The sequence below is a fragment of the Pelecanus crispus genome, chromosome 3, assembly GCF_030463565.1.
Source record: "Pelecanus crispus isolate bPelCri1 chromosome 3, bPelCri1.pri, whole genome shotgun sequence".
In the NCBI taxonomy this organism is placed as follows: domain Eukaryota; kingdom Metazoa; phylum Chordata; class Aves; order Pelecaniformes; family Pelecanidae; genus Pelecanus; species Pelecanus crispus.
In genome coordinates this window covers 65770044-65781994 of record NC_134645.1, presented here as the reverse complement: position 1 = coordinate 65781994, position 11951 = coordinate 65770044, and positions in this window count along the sequence as shown.

Below are 11951 nucleotides of genomic sequence, written 5' to 3'. Positions count from 1 at the left end.
AGGTACTGAGTACGAAACATGGCATTGCTTCTTAAAACAGTTAATTGCTGCACCTTTGTCTTTCAAAATTGCTTCAGTCCAGGATCTAAAAACTTGGAGACTTTTTAAGAAAGCAAACTTAGCGGATTTCCTTTCTACATGCCTCTCTGCTGTACATAATAGACTATGCATTAGGCAGCGAATTTGTGTCAGAGGGCTTGGCCCTGTAGACTCTGCAGTTGTTTCTTGGTTCCCACTTCTCCCTTCTTTAAATAAAGTTTTTAAAATAGGTCATTAATCTTTTGCTTGGTTTCTCAAGCCAATTGAGATTTAGGAGAGATTTTTTTTTTTCTCTCTGTTCTCCATAGTGTATTTATGGAGTGTTTGTCCACTCGAGAGGTGTGGGTTTTGTTTCTGTTTACAAGGTGGGATTATTTTTTGTTTCTTCTGAAATTGTTTGGTTTTCCCAAATTAGAATCTTTTTAAAGAGTGTATCTGTTGAAATCATGATCTTGAAAATGTCCCTGATACTCTGCCACCCTGGGAAAGAAAACAAAAAAGTCAGAAGCCAAAAAAGTGTTTCATATGCTGGACTGAGAATTATGCTTTCTGCTGAGTTAAGAAATTAATGTGCACATAAAACTCAAACTGAATATCCATGCTTCTTTGTGCATAAAAATGCCAAGTTCACAGCTTTATTTCCTGGCTGTCTTCACTGCAGAGTTAGCTCCTTTTAGCATTAGCCACTCTTCTAGTAATACTCGAGCTGCACAGAGGGCTTATGTTGGCACAGATCACTTACTGCTAGCTTGAGTGGTAGTATCCTTAGAAGCCAGCCAGCTCACGTTAATGATTTTCACATCTGGACTGTCCATCTTGTACAGTTACACTGGTGATCCGCTGCTGGTCTGAACAGTGATGTTAGCAGGCTGTGGTAGGCTTCATCACTGGTGCTCCCCTCCTTCTGTAGTCGCTCCTGTGCTTGGTTTTGGGTCTGGAGCGCATTCTTGGGGTTTTGTACAGTTGTTCCCTGTTTGTGACACTTTTGGGAAAACCTGTTTCCTTTTCAAGGAGAATTATGGGAAGGACTTGGGGGACTTCTTACACTGTCCTGGTGTGGCTACCACAAACCAAGTAACACCAAGCCCCGTTGCAGTGGGACCAGCAGTGTAACCATTGCCCATAGGAGCAGGAGCTGGTCCAGGCATACCTGGGCTGGAAGAAGGTGTCTAGCAGATAAAACCTGGTTAGCTGTGCAGTGTAGATGGAGAACAATCAAGTTAACAATTTGAATTAACTCCTCAGGGAGGATAGGCCCTTCAGCTTTGATGGTGCATTGAGCAGCCTGATGGAGTTAGGGTGACTAACAGGGTTTGGAGTTGCATTGCCTGGCAGAACAAGACCAGACAGACAACGGCTACGCTATTCCAGCGGCCTAAAATCACACAGCAAAGACAAAGCTCCTGTAATGAGAAAAATTAAAGCATGCATCTGTAACTGTAGTGTTTGGTGTTGAGTGCTAGTCACTCATGCCATCAGTCTAGGGTGTTGATTCCCACATAGGCTACGTGGTGTTGTGTACCCACTTTTTCATGCATTTGGTGAGGGGAGGTGTCACTGTACAATGCACATGGTAGAGGAGAAGTGGGATCTGGAGTCCTTCTAAATATTTGTTCATTTGTTTTCCTTAGAGTAGCTTAATTTATAATTCTGGTCTTTAAGTACTTAGATGCCTCTCCAGACATGTATGTATGACAATCGAGAATGAGTAGACATGGAAAAAGGGAATTTGCCCAGCTTTAAAAACAGAAGAGTATGAAAGGTTGTACAGCATATTCAAGTCAAAACTGAGAATGCAGCAGACTGAGAAAATGGGAAGGGGAAAGCATATTTAAAGTCTTGGCAGTCACAAGGAGTTATGTACAAATCTATCCAAGAAAACAGTTTAGTTCTCCATCAGCTTTTGCTTTTAATTCTGCTGTTAAGTAACTCTTATCTACTGCTTGAGGAAATGCCTATTTTCTTGCAAAACACATCTCGCAACTGGAGGCTAGCAGCACATGTACCACTGTAAAAATGATCCTCAATGGAAACCAGCTGAGCTACAGAAAGATTCCTCTGAACTTTCACTCCAAAGTAAATTGTCCCTAATTTGTAGAGAATGCTTTCCCTGCTTCTTGCTGATACTGAAAACTGCTCTTGGGTTACTGCAAAATGCGGTATTTTTTGTAACACTCATCAGATTCCAGTCAAGCAGTCAGGCCCACCGTTGGGCCATGAGAGTTTCAGCTGGGCTTTGCATAAGTACAAAGGTGGAGGTAACTTCTTTGGGACCTAATGGCTACCTCAGAGGTTAAACTAGACTGCAATTGGTTTGCTGTCCATCTTGACGAGCACTGGAAGTAGTCATGAGCTTTTAAATGTGTCAAAAGGGAAGTGATTTCCCTAGCTAGGGAGCTGCTTGCTTTGCTTGTTTGGCTAAAGTTTACTCTTCATCGCCTTTCATTTTTCTGATGCTGTGTGTTCTTTTAAATCTGGCCTGTGGTCAGATTAGATTGTGCCTGAAATATGTTTTGTAAATGAGAATACAGTCCTCTGGGTTTGGAGATTCATTCTACTCTTCTTAAGTGCACGATACTCCTTGTGATAGTAATAGGAGTTGCATGTGCAAATGCTTTTCTTTCCAGTAGTTAACTCTGTTTTCCATAGGAGAGGCTTGCATTTAGATAGACTTCATATTTTGGATGTGTAAAAATGAATTCATCCATCAGTAGGATGTTTAAAAGTAAATTTTGATAACTGTAACTAACACAATGGACATCTTTTACATGCTGATGCGTAATTTGACATCTACCAAGGTGATCAGCCTGAAATTCTTGTTCTGTCTAATGCTGCAGAGTCATTAAAGCTACAGTGTTCTGTAGCCAGCCCATAGACTAGCCTATAGTCTATTTGCATTAACATCTCCAGTAGTGAGCAGTGTATTCATAATGAATTTAGTTGGGAAAATAGGGAATATTACTACAAAGGAGGCATCTAACCCAGTTTCTTTCTTTTTAATTTTTTTTTTCCCATGTACTCTACATTTTGCTGTACCAGGTAACCGAGGACAAACATGTTGTTGTAGGGCCACTGGTGAGAAAACCCCTCAAAAATATACTTGTCCATAAAGGTTTCTTGTTGAGACATTCTTGGATTGCACTTTTGCAGATGGAAGAATATGTACATAGCAAATGAATGTTGATGAAATTAAAATAATTGGTTATGATATCATTTGCGTGTGCTGTTAGAGAATATTTTGTTGTGACTTCTCTGTATTAAAAAGTAATAAATACCAGACAGCTAACAGTGTGGGTTCTTCTTTCCCCCTTCTTCTCTTGACTAGTTTCTTACACCTGCTCTTGATAGACTTACTCTAGTCACCTTAAGTATTAAAGGGCACCGTGAAAACAGGTTTTCAACGTCAGTTAAAATGAAGCTTTGATGGAGTCATTTTGAAGACTGCTGTACTAAAAGGGGGCGTGGGGTGTGACGTGTCCCCTTGCAAAAGACAAGCCCTGTTCACTTTGTTGATGTTGGAAGTGCTCCTCCTGCAGCGTAGCGTGTCCTGCGGGAGCCATTTTGGGAAGGCCCGGGTGCTGCAGGCCGGCCATTGCCAGTGGGGATGAACAGAGGACGGAGTGCTGAATCCTTCACTTCCTGTGGAGTCTGTTAATGGAAATATGCCCTCTGGTGCCTAAGAAATATCAGACAGACTTCTGCAGGGGAGGATGCAATACGGTAGCACTAGGCAAAAGGGTTTGCCATGTTACGACTGAACGCTTCATCTCTGAAACCCCATTGCAGGGCAGGGAGCCTCAAATCCATGCTTCCTGCATAAGGTTTTCAGCAGTCTGACTAATCATCTAATCAGGCATTTTAGCAAGCCTTGCTCCATATGCTTACAGCGTGATTTTGCAGCCTTTGCATATTACCACAGAGAAGTTCAGGAAGGATGTAAATGATTAAGGCAATCCAGACTTACAAAAGGTAAAGCAAATACTGCCCCAGGGGAAGGAGGGCCACGGCTCAAGAGAGATGAGGTGTGATTTGGAGATTGGAAACATTCTTTAAACAGCCAGCTGTAGCTGTTCAGGTTTAATTTTGGAAGCAGATACTGTGACTGGCTGGAATAACTTTCAAACTGAAAAATTGTGTGTTGTGTTAATTGAGGAAAGCACTCTGGATAGCTGCCTCTTAAAATACAAAGATCTGTTTATGAGGTGGAAACTTAAATAAGCTACCATCAAGTAATTGCAAGTGAATGCGGTGATTCCATGCTGATACTTTGCTGAAGGGACTGTAGGTCATGGTTTAAGCCTTAAGCCTATGGGGGAAAACTAAATGAGAACTAATATTTTCATAGAATCATAGAATCGTAGAATGGTTTGGGTTGGACCTTAAACATCATTGGGCTCCAAACCTCCCTGCCATGGGCAGGGACACCTTCCAGTAGATCAGGTTCCTCAAAGCTCCATCCAACCTGGCCCTGAAGACTTCCAGGGATGAGGCATCCACAGCTTTTCCGGGCAACCTGTTCCAGTGCCTCACCACCCTCATAGTGAAGAATTTCTTCCTTGTATCTAATTGAAATCTACCATCTTTCAGTTTACAGCCATTACCCCTTGTTCTGTCACTACATGCCCCTCTCCAGCTTTCTTGTAGGCCCCTTTCAGGTACTGGAAGGCTGCTGTAAGGTCTCCCTGTAGCCTTCTCTTCTCCAGGCTGAACAACCCCAGCTCTCTCAGCCTGTCTTGATAGGAGAGGTGCTCCAGCCCTCTATCATCTTTATGGCCCTCCTCTGGGCTCGCTCCAACAGGTCCATGGCCTTCTTATGTTGTTTGGGGAGACTCTTCCCCTAGCCTAATAACTGCAGTCTTTACCACTTTTTTGAGAGGCGTATGGTACTGAGCACTAAGCTGCAGACCTTAAGGTTTGATCTGCTGCGGTAATTACTGTGTTGCTAAAAGAACCTGAGTAGTGGTGTGAGAATGTGAAGGAAAGAAAAAGTCACTGAAAAAAAGCTTTTCAAGCTGTTACATGATATAGTATGTAGTTAAAATAGGGGTGGCACAGGCAAATTGGGTTAGGAGCATGCCTGGGCTCATGTTCCTGCTGGAGGCATCCCTGATTGTATCAGGGGAAGGGAACGAACTATTCTGGCTGCATATGTGTGTGGGTGTGTGCACCTAAAAATACATGTCCAGGTTTCACACAGCTATATTCATGTTTGATTTCTATTCTGACAGTATTCTGTGAAACAACTTCTGTTCATTCTGATGCTAGTAAAACCTGGCCGTATAAAACAAAACCTGCTTTCCTGTTAAGGCTGCAGCTGCTGTGCTTTGTCATTGACTTGGTACGTGAGTATTTTTTGGCCTTAAATATGCGTATTAATCACTGGGTTTCCTGCGCATTTGCTTTTCATTCAGCGATGTCCAGCCAACATCAATGGGATGTGCAGAGAAACTACAGTGGCTGGTGTAGCTCCTTAACCCACAGACTGCCTGATGTGATGCTCACGTGAGCAAAGCTTGCAGGGCCAAACCAGCCGTGGTGGCATCCAAGAGTAGCTCTCAAGCCATGTTCCAAGAAGAAATTTGTTCCTTCCTCCCATCAAGAAAAATGTTTCCTTTTCGTAATGTACCTGCCTGGAGTGCTGTATATTCAAGTGTTTACATCTGGCTCCATTATATAATGTAACCCCGAAGCTACTCCCTTTTGTTAAACATGCACTGCACTTGTTTTCTTGTGAGAAAAACACGTGTGCAGATCACATCCATCTTACTGCTTCTGTGTCCTATTTTCCTGGCTACATACTCATTTAACAAGCATTTGAAAAAAATAAAAAGCTCCAGCAGGATCTTTTCAAAATAAAAATCTCCCTGGTTATCCAGATAGAGTTACAGAATAACAAATCAATGCGGCCTTTGTGTGATGCCTGCATGACTCTTGCTAATACAAGAGTCATAACTGTGGAATGGAGTCTTTGGAGATAGAAGGTAATCCAGCCATAAAATCAAGAAGACTTAAATAATAATATTAATTGCCAGTTGCCAAATACTTCCGCTTTTGCTTTTTTTTTTTTTTTCTTTTCTTCTTTTTTCAGTGCCTGAGCTTTTAAATGAGTTTGGCTCCAACCTAACTAATACCTTGTTTGGAATGTCATTAATAGTAGGCTCAGTTTAATTGCCTGGGAATTAACTGCAGTTTAATTGCCTTGTTCTAAGAAACATCCCTGCTAGCTGATTACTTGTATAATGTTCGCAAACCTCCCAATCCCCACATGACAAATTGATCCTTTCGTATTCTTATGTTTAGGAAGCATCATTCTATAGGCACAAGACACAAATACTAGTTGAGGATACTCGGTGGCTCTGAGCTGAGCTCTTCCTTTCCTGTGTCTTCTATAATCCCTGGAGGCAGACAGCACCACTGAGATCGGAGACAAGAGGAAGATAAAGAAGCTGGATCAGAATCATGGATCAACATTTTAATAACGAGGGACTATTTTTCTTAAAGCTTTGTTTAAATGATTGCTATGGTTACAAGCTCTGTAACCAGGATACTCCAGTTACACAAATAGTAATTGAGTTTAGCCTGCTTTTTAATCTCAGTTTTCTGCCAAAGAATATATTGAACTGTGTGGGAGTCTTTCCTCACCATCAGGCAGCCTTTCCATTCGGTGCAGTCAGCACTAGATTGGCTGGCTGGGCTGCTGGTGGAAAGGGAGCAGGCTGCAGACCTTGGTGCACGGCCGGGGAGGACACGGGAACCGAACGGTCGGTAGCAAAATACCGCATAAGCTGTAATTCACTGCTGAAGGTGGTGCGGCAGCCAGGTTGGTTGGAGTGTAAGTCAAGTGCAGAGTAAGCAGTGTTTCCTGTCAAAAGGTTTATGGCAGTTTTTCCTAATGTTTTTGTAAGCAGTCCTCACTTAAAAATTGGCAGGGTTTGTACCCTGTTGAATTTAACTTCCCGTGGCTCTGGCTGGAAAAGTCCCTGTTTCCCTTCTTCACATCTTCCCTCCCACCCGTGCCATGGCTGAAGGGATGCCCATGGCCAGGGGCGCGTGGGCCTGGCTCCTTCCAGACCCACGGAGCTGGCTCTGCACCTCAGTGCTTGCAAGTACAAGGTGCAACGTGCAGGGGCTGAAGCCAGACCTGGGGGAGGGCCAGCATGGGTATGACTGAGCTGAATTATTTTGCCTCTCTGTTCTGCCTCCCTCACCTGTAATGTGCTTGTGACTCGCTTCTGAGGACTATTTATGTTAAAGTTTGCATGGAAAAGGAAGGAAAAAAGGAACGCTGCTTAACTGGCCCTGCTGCCTCATGTTAATGGCATAATACCTGTTGGCTAGGGGAACATAAAGCACTGCGAGCTTGCCCTTGTTCCTCGTGCAAGGAGCCATGAGACTTCTTGTTTCATTACTCATGTGCTGGAAGAAGATCAGTGGGGGCTTACTGTTACTGCCCTGGTGTGACTGCTTCGTGCGAGGCATCGTGCCTGTGGAGGCGGAGCAGCTACGTGGCAGGTGGAGCAGGATCGCCCAGCCATCTTTCTGCTCTTTGGGAAGATCCTAATAGAAATAGCTTTCAGGAGCTGCTCGTCTGTGGCTGAAACAAATGAGAAAGGAGTACCTTGCAGCAAAGGTGGGAAGCCAAGCCAGGATTTTGGCAGCCTGAGGTCTGTGGAAATGGTGGTGTGCCTGTTTATGCCAGGAGAGGATTTGTACTAGTGCTTCGGTTTATTAATTGCTGAACATCAGAAATTCAGAGTATGGGTATTGATGAGAATAAGCACTGTATAAATTAGTCTAGTCATGTGTTTGGCAGATCTCTCATTAACAAGGAATTTTTAATAAGAATTACAATATTCTTATTAATGAGGAATTACCCTCTAAATCCCTTTCACAGGAAGAGAAGAATCAGAAATCTGACTCATAGAGTAAGGTGAGGACATTTGGCTGAAGGCTGAAGGCATGCAAGAGGTGATGAAAGAATTAACTTTTCATTGCGTAGAGCAGAGCATGGTTGGAGGGAGGAGTGTCCTGACACAACAGACTGGGGGAAAGGCGGAATTAGCAATTTGGTGAAGACAGGGAAAGCTTCAATCAAAATGTGTGATGACTAGTTTAGTTTACTTTACTTGCAACATAAAATTTGGCTTGGGAGAAACTGCTGTCAAATACAAAGGGCTTGCTTTGGTCTCTCTTTCTTGTCATTACCACTGCTAGAGGTGGGAGGAGTTAATACCTGTAGCGCTGGGCACAGCCCAATGCAAGAAGGCCTCGAGAGGGGAGGGGAGTCTCTGGGTTGCTCTGGGCTTTTGCCAAGGATGGTGTCTGCATGCTGGCACTCTACTCCGCAGGGATGGCGATGGTGTCGCAGCCTCACTGGAGGTTTGTTATTTGTACGGATTTTGGCATGCTCCGTGTCTGACCTTCTCTGATGAAAATGTGCTGGCAGGAGGGGAGCGTTGGAGAGCCCAGCCCCATTCTGCTCCTGGGCTGAGAGCATGGCTGCCCTGTCGTCCCTTCGCTGCTCAGCTGCTGCCTCTGTGCAAACACACACCTACACATAAAGCAGCTGGACTTTGCAGGCCAGTTTATTATTGAATCCTCCCTCCCCCCTGCGCTGAGCTGCTGATTAGTAGAAATGTAGTTTTGTGAGCCAAGCCAGGGAGAGTGGGCCAAATTTTAAAGTGAGTGTGTATAATCTCCAGAAGAAAAAAAATGTGTAACTGTGAACTCTCATTTTCTTCTGATTGTTTTGATGGAGGTCAGGGCACGATAAACCCGCATGCGAGAACTTGCACTGGTTTAACTGCATCAATTTGAAAACGGGCAGGCATGAACAAGACCCAGAAAAGTCTGTATTCCACTTCTGAAAACCTGTAGTGTGGTAATGAGGACCCCAAAAGAAGCCTGACTTTCCTCCAGAGTACCATCGCTCCCTCTGACTGCCGTACATGCACACTGCACGGGCACAGTGGAAGATATTTCAGCCAGGCTTTTGAGTCCTGGAGTCAATAGTGTGAGGGCACAAACCACGAGAACTTCATCATGGTCTCTTAACCTTGTCCCTGGCTTTTGGGACCAAGTAGTAGACACCTCACAAGTCTTAGCAGTTAAGTTGTTAATCATCAACTGTGACTGTGATTCTTAGCTAAGTGGTTTCAGCAGAAGTTTTTAAAACAAAAATACATATCCAACAGGCTTCAACATGGTTCTTACACATTTATTGTGCAGACTTGGCTGGTTGGAGTACCCCTGGGAGATGCCCTGTAGGATATGTTTCTGTTCAATGTTTTTACCAATGATCTGCATGCAGGAGTTGAATGCACCACTAGCAATTTTGCTGATGATACCAAACTGGGAGGTGCTGTTGACTCTCTTGAGGGACGAGTGGCCTTGCAGAGGGATCTAGATAGATTGGAACACTGGGAAATGATTAATGGGATGGAATTTAACAAGTCCAAATGCCGTATTCTGCACCTAGGATGGAGTAACACTGGGCACAAGTATAAATTGGGAGAGGAATGGCTGGAGAGCAGCCCTGCAGAAAGGGATCTGGGGGTGCTGGTCAGCAGCAGGCTCAATGTGAGTCAGCAGTGTGCCCTGGCAGCCAAGAGGGCAAACTGCATCCTGGGGTGCATCAAAACCAGTATGACCAGCCAGTCAAAAGAGGTGATTATTCTGCTGTATTCAGCGTTGGTGCGACCTCGCCTTGAGTACTGCATCCAGTTCTGGGTCCCACAATTTAAGAAGGATGTGAAGGTCCTTGAATGCGCCCAGAGGAGGGCAACAAAGCTGGTGAAAGGGCTGGAAGGCATGTCCTGTGAGGACTGGCTAAGGACTTTGGGCTTGCCCAAAGAGAAGAGGAGGCTGAGGGGCAACCTCATTGCCCTCTACAGCTTCCTGAGGAGGGCAAGTGGAGAGGGAGGTGCTGATCTCTTCTCCCTGGTATCCAGCGATAGGATGCATGGGAATGGTTCAAAGCTGCAGCAGGGGAGGTTTAGACAGGACGTTAGAAACATTTCTTTACCGAGAGGGTGGTCAAACATTGGAACAGGCTTCCTAGAGAGGTGGTTGATGCCCCAAGTCTGTCAGTATTTAAGAGCCATTTGGACAATGTCCTTAACAACATGCTTTAACTTTTGGTCAGCCCTGAATTGGTCAGGCAGTTGGACTAGATCATCATTGTAGGTCCCTTCCAACTGAAATAGTCTAGTTCTGTTCTATTCTATTCTATTCTATTCTGTTCTGTTCTGTTCTGTTCTAGAGCAGCTTCTCAGTGGTAGGCTGGTATAACAAGACAAAATGCCTTTACAAGACTGACTTAAGCTTCTTAACCTTTAAGGCTTAGAAAAGACTTTTGCTTGCTTTTTTTTCTCTGGTTGAATGTAACACGCATGGGTGTGCTTTAACCAAGTTCTCGTGGTACTGCATTTTTCTTCTTATTAATCCTTGTAACATTTTGCCTGGCAAGTAGGAACAGTACATGTGGAAAGTTTATACACCTGTGTAAATGTTATTGTTAACAATTAATACTCTGCTGAGCACTCAGAAAGATTTGCCAAAGCCTCAGGAGAAGAACTTTATCAAGCGTAGGAACCTGAGCTTATGGGAGGTAGGGCCCAAGTAGCTGATGCTGTGTCACAGATCCCATCGGAGCTGCAGCTTCAGCAGGGTGAGAATTTTACATTCCCAGCAGACCTGGATGAACCACCTGTTTGCCAACAGTTGCTCCTCTAGTCAGCTGGCACAGCTGCCTAGGTAGTCATCCCCTGAGCAAAGCCAGGTCAAAATGATCTGGTTTGCTTGAGCATTTCCTTAACTAAATCTAAAGCTGCCGGATGCATTTTTACCAGACTGGGTTAGGAAATGATCACACGAGCTGGTGCTCTGGCAAAATTGGTAAGGGGTTAAGCTATGGTGGAGTTCATGGCAAGACTGGGGGCTGAATGGGGAGTGGTGGCTGCTTGGATAGCAGCAGCTCGAGCAGGCAGGGAACTCACTGCTGCAGTTAAGCATGTATGTGGGCTCTCTTGTTATGAAATAAGGGTGTCCCAAGTCATCTCAACAGAAGAAGACCTGAGGGAGCTGGGTTTGTTCAGCCTGGAGAAGGCTTGGGGGGAATGAACTGTTGTCTTCAACTAATGATGGGAGGCTATGGAGAAGACAGTGGTTCACTGTGGCAAGGAGAGAGGCCAAGGGCACGGGCTGCACCAAGGAAGATTAGATAGAAGGAAAAAAATTTCACTGTGAAGGTAATCAAACATGGAAACAAGCACCCAGAAATGTGCAATCTCTATCCTTGGAAATACTCAAAACTGACAGGACCCGAGCAACCTGATATACCTTCAAAATTGGTCCTGCTTCCTTTTGGAAGGGGAGGTGACCTCTAGAGGTCTCTATGAACATAAAATATTCCATAATTATAATTTTTTTATGGAATTTTAAATAAGATGAAAGCAATTAATCTTACCAAAAATTAAATATTTATATGCAAGCTTACACTCAAAATAACTTGCAACCACGTCTACTACCGCAATTTTACATGCAGGAAGCTGAGGCAGAAAGATCATTCATTTGTCTGAGACACAGGGTCCGAAGAACAGGGATTATAACGTAAAGATTGAGGTGTTTGGGGTGCACAACCTAGTGTCCCCATTGTATTGTCTCCCCCTGCTATCTACCAGTGCCGATGGGATTCTCCAGGGCATGGTGAGGATCCCAGCTTCTCCCTGGGAGAGAAGGGCACCATGTGGAGCAGCTATGTTGCCCTCTGTCCCTGCAGCTGTGGTGTTACAAAGCCTACACCATTAAAATGTCTTACTACAGCTCTGCAGGTCTATATGCTTCATAGCTGTAATAGAACATGCTACATCATATGATATGTTACATTAATATATAATTAAGATGTTAGTATG